The sequence below is a fragment of the Otolemur garnettii genome, unplaced genomic scaffold (assembly GCF_000181295.1).
Source record: "Otolemur garnettii isolate 467f Iridium unplaced genomic scaffold, OtoGar3 scaffold00126, whole genome shotgun sequence".
In the NCBI taxonomy this organism is placed as follows: Eukaryota; Metazoa; Chordata; class Mammalia; order Primates; family Galagidae; genus Otolemur; species Otolemur garnettii.
Window position 1 is genome coordinate 4,703,370 of NW_003852521.1, and position 7,923 is coordinate 4,711,292.

Sequence of the window (7,923 nt, forward strand, 5' to 3'; positions counted from 1 at the left end):
GGATCTCAGCCTTATACTGGAACCTAGTTATAAATTCCCATGGAGAATTCTGAAGAGACGCAGACGAGTGAGTAATTATAAGTCACAGATATTTGTGTTCTCTTGTTTTCGTTTTTCGTGGGTCTGTAGCAGCAAGTGATCAATAAGTCCCTGTGGACTGACTGATAAAACCACATGAGGAAGTTAACAGGATGGCTTCGTATCTTCATAACGAGCTACAAGGAGAATGAACGAGTCTGTCTTGTTCAGGTTCCCTGGAAGACTCTGAAATGGAGATTTGTATGTAGAAGGTTAGTCGCATTGCACACTTGGGAACAAAACTTGCCAAAAGTAAGCAAGCAGGATCGGCAGGGGAGACAGCGGCCCTGCGATGCAGTTACAGCAGGGGCCTCCACCAATGTCATGAGGATGAGGACTCTGAAGCTGAAGTCACCCCTCAGATGACCTTTCCTGCATTGAGAGAAGAGGGCCAGGTCCCTGTAATCCCTTCATCGACCAGTCTCGGGATAAGAGCTGCCCTTGGAAAGGGCCTGTGGCCCAGGATGAGATAGCTCCCTTCATCTGAGGGTGAGTCCTTGGCAGGACTCAGCTGCGGGTTGCCAGGAGCCAACAGCTCTGGGCAGCTGGAGAGTGAGTGTTTCAGCCCTAAGGGGGAGCTGGGGCTCGCCACAGCATCTGCTGCAGAACTCAGACAAGCATCTGCCTCTGTCAGGCCTTCACGGTTTCCCGGATGCCTTGGGAGGACATTCAGTCCCACCCTATAGGAAAACAGGGAAAGTATGTTTTGAGTGTGTGAATGACTTTCAGCGTCATAGTAACAACAAAATCCATCTTCCACTCAGCAGTTACTCCAGGTAGGCTTGTTTTTCAAATAGAACTTTGTGAGTTTAGAGCCAGAAAGCATGAGTCTAGGCTCTGTATCTAATTTCCAGGTCAACAATGAGTACAATCTCTCCACTTTTATTTATTGGCCATTACCACTTGAATAGTAGCATATTTTTAATCCTTTTTCTTGCTTTCAGCTAGGTCAAGAATTAACCACAGAGTATCCAAAGAATTCCAGGGGTATATAGGTTTTAAAATGAAAAACTCATGGGACCAGGAGTCAAGACACCTGGGGCTTCCACACAATTCTGCCAATTCATTCTTCTCTCTCCCCTCTCTTTCTATCTCTCCTCTCTGTTTTCAGGAAATACACATAATTATTATTGTGTAGATCAAAATAGGTAATGTCTGTGAAAACATTGCAGTAAGTAAAAGTCATAAGACATCATTAAGCTATTACCATTATTAGTCCTCTCCCTACTTTATAATAACCCACCCACAGGTGGGTTCCCTAACTCAACTTTGGGGTATCAGAGAAAAATCTTGGCTGGAGGTGACACCCCACCAGAGTTCCTGGGATAAGCAGAAAGGAGTCAAGTGAGAGGAAGACAGACAGTCCAAAGGGTCAGCGACGGCAGAGCCCTGCAGGTTGAGAGAGCACAAGGGAAGCTGCACATGCTGTTTGGTGAAAGGCGTGGCATTCCTAGAGGGCGAGGAGAAGGGAAGACCCCCGTGCTCCGTGCCAGCAAGGCTGACCTTACCCAGAAAGTGGAGAGACAGCTGACGGGCTCAGAGCAGGGAATCACAGGATCAATATCTGTATTCTTAAAAATGATCTCTCTGCCCACAATGGAGAAGGAAGGGGAAAATCCCTAGTTCCAGGAACACCACGGTCAAGGCTGGGTGAGCTATGATGGGCTGTAAACTACACTGGTGTCAATGTGGAAGGAAAGACTTGGATAATAAGGGAGGAGGCCTGAAGTGGAATGGACAGAGCTTTGTGATTTATCAGTGCAGGAGTGAGAGACAGGGAGAAGTCATGGGTCCCTCCCAAGAACCTGACTCGGACATCTTGGCAGATATCAGTCACTCCCTGAGGCAGGAAGCCCAAAAGCGACGTAGGTTATGAGGGCAAAGGTGGGCAAGTGGGAGAAGACGTTAGAGGCAGAAATCATAAATTCAGTGCTAGATATGGTGGGTTTTAGACACCAGTAGGGTAAAATAGTATTCACTGAGCACGTGTATCATCCGGGCTCTGAGCTGTGCAAATTATATAATCAATTCATAGAATCCTTACTAAGACCCTGTGAGCAAAATACTCGTGTTGCTCTTACTACAGTCCTGAAGTGCACAGGTTCAAAAAGGTTAATCAACTACCCAAGTTATACAGCGGAGCCTGTATTTGAACTCAATTCTACTTTGCTCGGTTCCCACACATGTCTTCTCCTACTCTCCTACTGTGGACGTGGGTGTGAAGATCAGGACAGGAATCTGATCCAGAGAAATAAAGATTAGCACCATCATAGATGGTAATTAAAAGCCCCAAGAACAGATGGAACTTGTTGGAAGTATTTACAACAACAATGACAGGTGCTAGCATGCACTGAGTACTCCCTATGTGCTGGGATATTTTCTAGACACTTTATTTATATATTTTCTAGATACATTATTTAAACAAGCTTATAAGGTAGGGTATTCATTTCTAAGGGCTGCCTTTAAAAAAAAAAGGTTCTACAAATTTACTAAAGCTACAAATTGAGTAGCTTAAAACACAGAAATGTATTGTCTCATAATTCTAGAGGCCAGAAGTCCCAGATCAAGGTATCAGTTGGGTTGATCCCATCTGAACACTGTGAGGAAAAATCTGTCCCATCTTCTCTCTTAGCTTCCAATGATTTGCTGTAATTCTTGACAATACTTGGCCTATAGATGCCAAGATCACCCCACTGTCTGCCTTCATCGCACATGGCATTCTCTCCATGTGTGTGTCTATCTCTGGGTTCAAATTTCTCTTTTGTAAGGACACCAGTCGTGCTGAGTTAGGGTGGACTCAAATGATCTTAACTTGATCATCGGTGAAGACCCTATTTCTAAATAAGGTTACATTCACAGGTACCAGATATTTGGAATTCAATATCTTTTATGGGGGACACAATTCATCCCATAATAGGTAAGTATTACCTCTATTTAGGTGAGGAAACTGAGGCACAAGGAGACAAGTGACTTGCCTGAGGTCATACAGCTAATGCACTGAAGAATGTATAAAGTGTGAGAAGGAGAGAGTTAGGACAGACCCCACAGAATGCCCACACCCAAGGCACAGACCCCACTCTGCAACCACAGTGGACTGAACCAGAAATGGTGCCTGATCCAAGGGCAACCCATATACAGACTTGTCATTGACCTACAAAGTGACATGGTACAAAAGTGCTGTTCAACAGGCATTCCTTATACTGAAGAGTGACTATCTAAACCAATCGGGTCCCCCTGCAGAGGAGACACATGGGAAGAAAGAACAGAAGTAGTCAATGGTGGGAAAAGAAATGGCAGGACACAGAAAGGCCAGGAAGCATCAGAACACATGCACAAGGCAAGCCCAGAAGGTAGAACAGAAGAGTGGAGAGACCATGATGGATACGGCTGAAGCAGCAGGTGCACAGGCAGTGAGAAGTTGAGCATCATCACGAGATCAAAAAAACTTGGATTTGTGGGAAAAATAAGAGGACCCAGACACCAGCGCCACTCTGTGCCCTGTGTATATCCCTCCAGCTCTTAGACAATTAGCCATGTTCCAGTTTCTGGGACATGGACTATTCCACATTGAGTTCTGCCTGTAAGGTCGAGATTCCCACCCACATTTATATCCATACTTATTCCTGCATTCGTCTTTCATTTCATTTTTGTTTATTAGGATCTCAAAATTATCTAACTCAAACACCCAGAGAGGTCGGAGAAAAAAGAGTTGAATGTCAACAATCATGGAAGCTAATGGAGAAGAATGTTTCAAGAGGAAAATGCCTAACTGGATCAATAGTTACAGAAGGATTGTGTAAGAGAAGCATCTTAAAAGTAACAAAGAATTGGCTCAGTACCTGGGGCTCAAGTGGCTAAGGCACCAGCCACGTACACCTAAGGTGGCAGGTTCGAATCCAGCCTGGGCCCGCCAAACAACAATGATGGCTGCAACCAAAAAAAAAAAAAAAAAAATAGCCAGGCATTGTGGTGGGCACCTGTGGTCCCAGAAACTTGGGAGGCAGAGGCAGGAGACTCGCTTGAGCCCAGGAGTTGGAGGTTGCTGTGAGCTGTGATGCCATGGCGCTCTACCCAGGGGGACAGCTTGAGGCTCTGTCTCAAAAAAAAAAAAAGTAACAAAGAATTGCTAATGTAAGTGTAAGAGCAGGATGAATGGAGGGGAAGAAAACAACATGCAGGATACTTTGCAGGTGCCCCGCTCTGATGAGGAAGGAGATGAGGCTCTAAGCAGAAGTTCTCACGGAGTAGAAGGAGTGATTTATTTTTTAGATGAGAGAGATTTAAATGCCAATGGCACGAAGCCACTGATGAAGGTGAGGGTGACCACATGGAAGACAGGAAAACAGTGGAATGGGGAAAAGGTGCTGGGGATGTAAGTGCCTGGGGAGAGGAAATACCCGAGACAAGGAGGGGGTAGGAGGCAAGGGTGGGTGTGGAGACACAGAAGGCTGCATTTGGATGTGGCATTGCAGGTGTTTGCTGTAATGGCTTCTATCTGCTGGGTGAAATGGGAGATGAGATTGTTGGCTGAGAGTGAAGAGGAAAGAAAGGCTAAGAGCCTTAAGGGAAGGAAGAATATTTGTAATAGTCATTTTGGAAAATGGCAGTGAGATCTACCAGGGAAAACAGTGCAGGTTTACCAGTCAGTGCAGAAGGCTTTAGTGAGATCAAAGGACACGAATTTGGGATGCCACTTAGCTGTGATTTCATGTGATTTTCTTCAGCCTCATTCAGTGGGGCAGGAAAATCTCCCGAAACATTGGTGGTTGGGATTAATTCAAAGTTGAGGCCAGAAAGTCAAGGGAACAGGAGGTAAAGGTGTTAAGAAGAGAATGGTGAAAGAAATGGACCATAATATCCAGGCTGGCTCTAGACAGAGTGAAGACTGGCAGGGCTAGCAGGGCAGAAATACGAGACCAAGGAGATGCAGAGTCTCAAAGAACATCTATTTGAGAGTAAGAGACAGAAGCCTGGGAGGATAAAAGTCTGCAGGGATTTAAGACTTTAGAAGTGGAGTCGTTCTAGATGATGAGAAGGTCCTGATGTGACCGAACATGCACGTGTGCTGTGTCTGTCTAGCTTCTCTTCTTCTGGAGAACTGTCCCTCTGTTTTTACTCATGATCCTGGTTGCACAGATAATCCTAGAGTCTCATCCACCCAGCCTCACTGGCAGGACATGAGATGCAGTGTTGTGAGTTCATCCTCCTGGCTACAGTGATTGGCTCGAGTCGGGCACACGCAGCCAAGATGCCTATGGACCATTTGCTGAAGTCTTAAGTAGAGGCTATTATTAGATAACCACAATGAGGAGCAGAAGAAACCTATAGGTATATCAGTTACCAGGATCCTCAAAACAGTGATTTTTTTTAATAAAAGCAAAGGAATAACAGTACAGAAGGCACGTGGGGAAAGAGAAGCATAAAGGCCCCACTTGCTAGTGAGAAGCTAAGTGGAGTGTGCAGTAACAGGGACATAATCACCAGTGCACACCCTGGGCAGAGCCTTCTAAGCCAAAGGTTCTGTAACCGTGAAATACACTTCCGCAGGGAAAATCAGACTCCACTTCTAAGTCCTAAATATTATTACAACAACAATAGCTGAAACTTCCTTAATAGTTCCTCAGTCCACCGCCCTCCGCCCCCCGGATCTTGAATCACTTACTGTTCATCTATAAAACAAACTATAAGGTAACGCTGAAAACTTAGATTCATCAAGCTTAAACATTCTTTCCTCAATGAGAGATTTTATGTGTGTATTTAGTTGTCTCAGATCATGACCAGAATAACAAGCTCAGTAGTAATTATCACTCAAGTGTATTTGGTAGAAGAGTTAGTATTAAATATTTTAAAGGCTTATGTAAAAAATCACATTAATCTAATGAATTTTATTGGACCATATAAAATATACATGGATTATAGAAGAACAAAATCTAACATAAAAATTCAGAGCTGGCCTGCCAACTCTGCAGTGAATGCCACAGAGGGAAGTCCAGCAACCAGCTGGCATTTTAACAAGGAGGAAAACGGCATCATTAAAGGATTTCCAATTTGTCAAGTGACAAATAGTTGATGTGGACATGGACCACACACGTGTACAGACTGTGTTTTCCTCATTTCATATACCCGTTCCCCTAGAAGGCGCCAAGGATTATATTCAGACATTTTTACTATTTCTGCACGTGTTAAACAAAGATTATTGTATACACACTTCAGTCATACAGTAGTAATGTTACATAAACATATTTGGGTACGTGGAATGTAATTTCATGTAATAAAGAGAAGATACTATGGACCGTTTTTAGTCTCTTACATGAATCTTGATATTAATAACAAGTCAAAAGTGAAAAAATTACAACATGCTTTGTATTCAAAATAGCTTGAATAACATAGAAAATAAACTTACAGAGAAACTATATCACTTGTTAAAGACTGTATTTGGGGGCCGGGCACACCTCCCCCCACCCAATCACAGCCTGCTCCCGCTGTCTGTGTGGTCCGCTATCCAACTGCACGTGACAGATGCATTTGCTTTCTTCTAGACTTTTAACTTTCTCTTGCTTTTCCCCATAATTCCGTCTACGTTTCACACACAGTAGTTTTCTTAAAAGATCTTCACTTTTTGGGTGGCGCCTGTGGCTCAAGGAAGTAGGGCACCAGCCCCTTATCCCAGAGGTGGCAGGTTCGAACCCAGACCCAGCCAAAAAACAGCAAAAAAAAAAAAAAAAGGTCTTCACTTTGTCCCTCTATTTTATGCAGGGGTGTCCAAACCAGCCAAGGGCCACATGCGGATTATTTGAAGCCTTTTTTACTCGTCTGTGGTGTCAGATGGTGAGAAAATTATGCAGGGACCTTCTTTTGCCCATCAGCTTTCGTCAGTGTTTGTGTGTTTAACGTGTGGCCCGAGACAACTCTTCCTCCAACATGTGGCAGAAAAAAGAAAAAAAGGTTCAACGCTTCTGCTTAAATTCTTCAAGTTTTAATTATTTAAAGCATGACAATCTGTGCTTTTATCAAGCTTAAAAAATTTTAAATATAAACATCTGAACACAATAACTAAGAAAATGACCTGAAGGCTATGTTAACCAGTTTGATGAAAATATTTCAAATTGTATATGAAAACACCACACTGTACCCCATGATTGCATTAATGTACACAGCTATCATTTAATAAATTATATATATACTTTTTTAATCATAAAAAACGTTTTAATATCATCTAGCCTTGAGTCCACATTCAAATTTTCCCTCTCGTTGCAAGAATATCTTATGCTTTTTAAAAACTCCACAGCAAGATCCATTTAGTGTCAACCTAAGTTTTGATTGCAGTTGATTCTTTAATCTCTTAGTAGAGAAGAAAGAAGCGAATGCCTTGTTTATAACATTGACTTTTTGATGACTCACAAGCAGTTTCTTGTTTATTTTTCATTTTCTCTGAATGTTTGAGTATGCTAGATCTATTTTTTCCTTTTCATCTAATTAGACACTAGTGCTTCTATCACAGACAATAAAAAAAATTGATTCAATGATAGAAATTAGATATATTGTCCACCAAATTAACACATTTTCCTCAGTGACGTTATGAATGTGGTTTCCTATAAAATAGACATCTAAAAGGAAGGCAGAAGGTGGTAACAATTTATAATAAGATCCTGATCTTGGAAAAGTATCCCTGCTGAGTGCAGACTAAAGGGGATTTCTTCATCTTATAGGGTTGGGTTCACATTAAAACTTTTATCTTTAAAGGACTTAGATCAGTCCTGTTCAAGCATTAAAAATTACCACCAGATGCAATCTGATATCAATATTGAAAACAGGTAAGTTTCTTTCTTTCTTTTTTTTTTTTTT

The 7,923-nt window shown here is 42.5% G+C and overlaps 1 protein-coding gene across 1 annotated transcript in view; it reads right to left on the reverse strand.

The window, feature by feature from the left end:
• Positions 1-230: 230 nt before the first annotated feature.
• CCDC170 (coiled-coil domain containing 170) overlaps positions 231-7,923 on the reverse strand; it is a 102,964-nt gene continuing 95,271 nt past the window's right edge. Inside the window, exon 12 of the mRNA XM_012810109.2 lies at positions 231-264. The gene's annotated coding sequence lies outside the window, so the exon portion shown is untranslated. The remainder of the gene's footprint in view (positions 265-7,923) is intronic.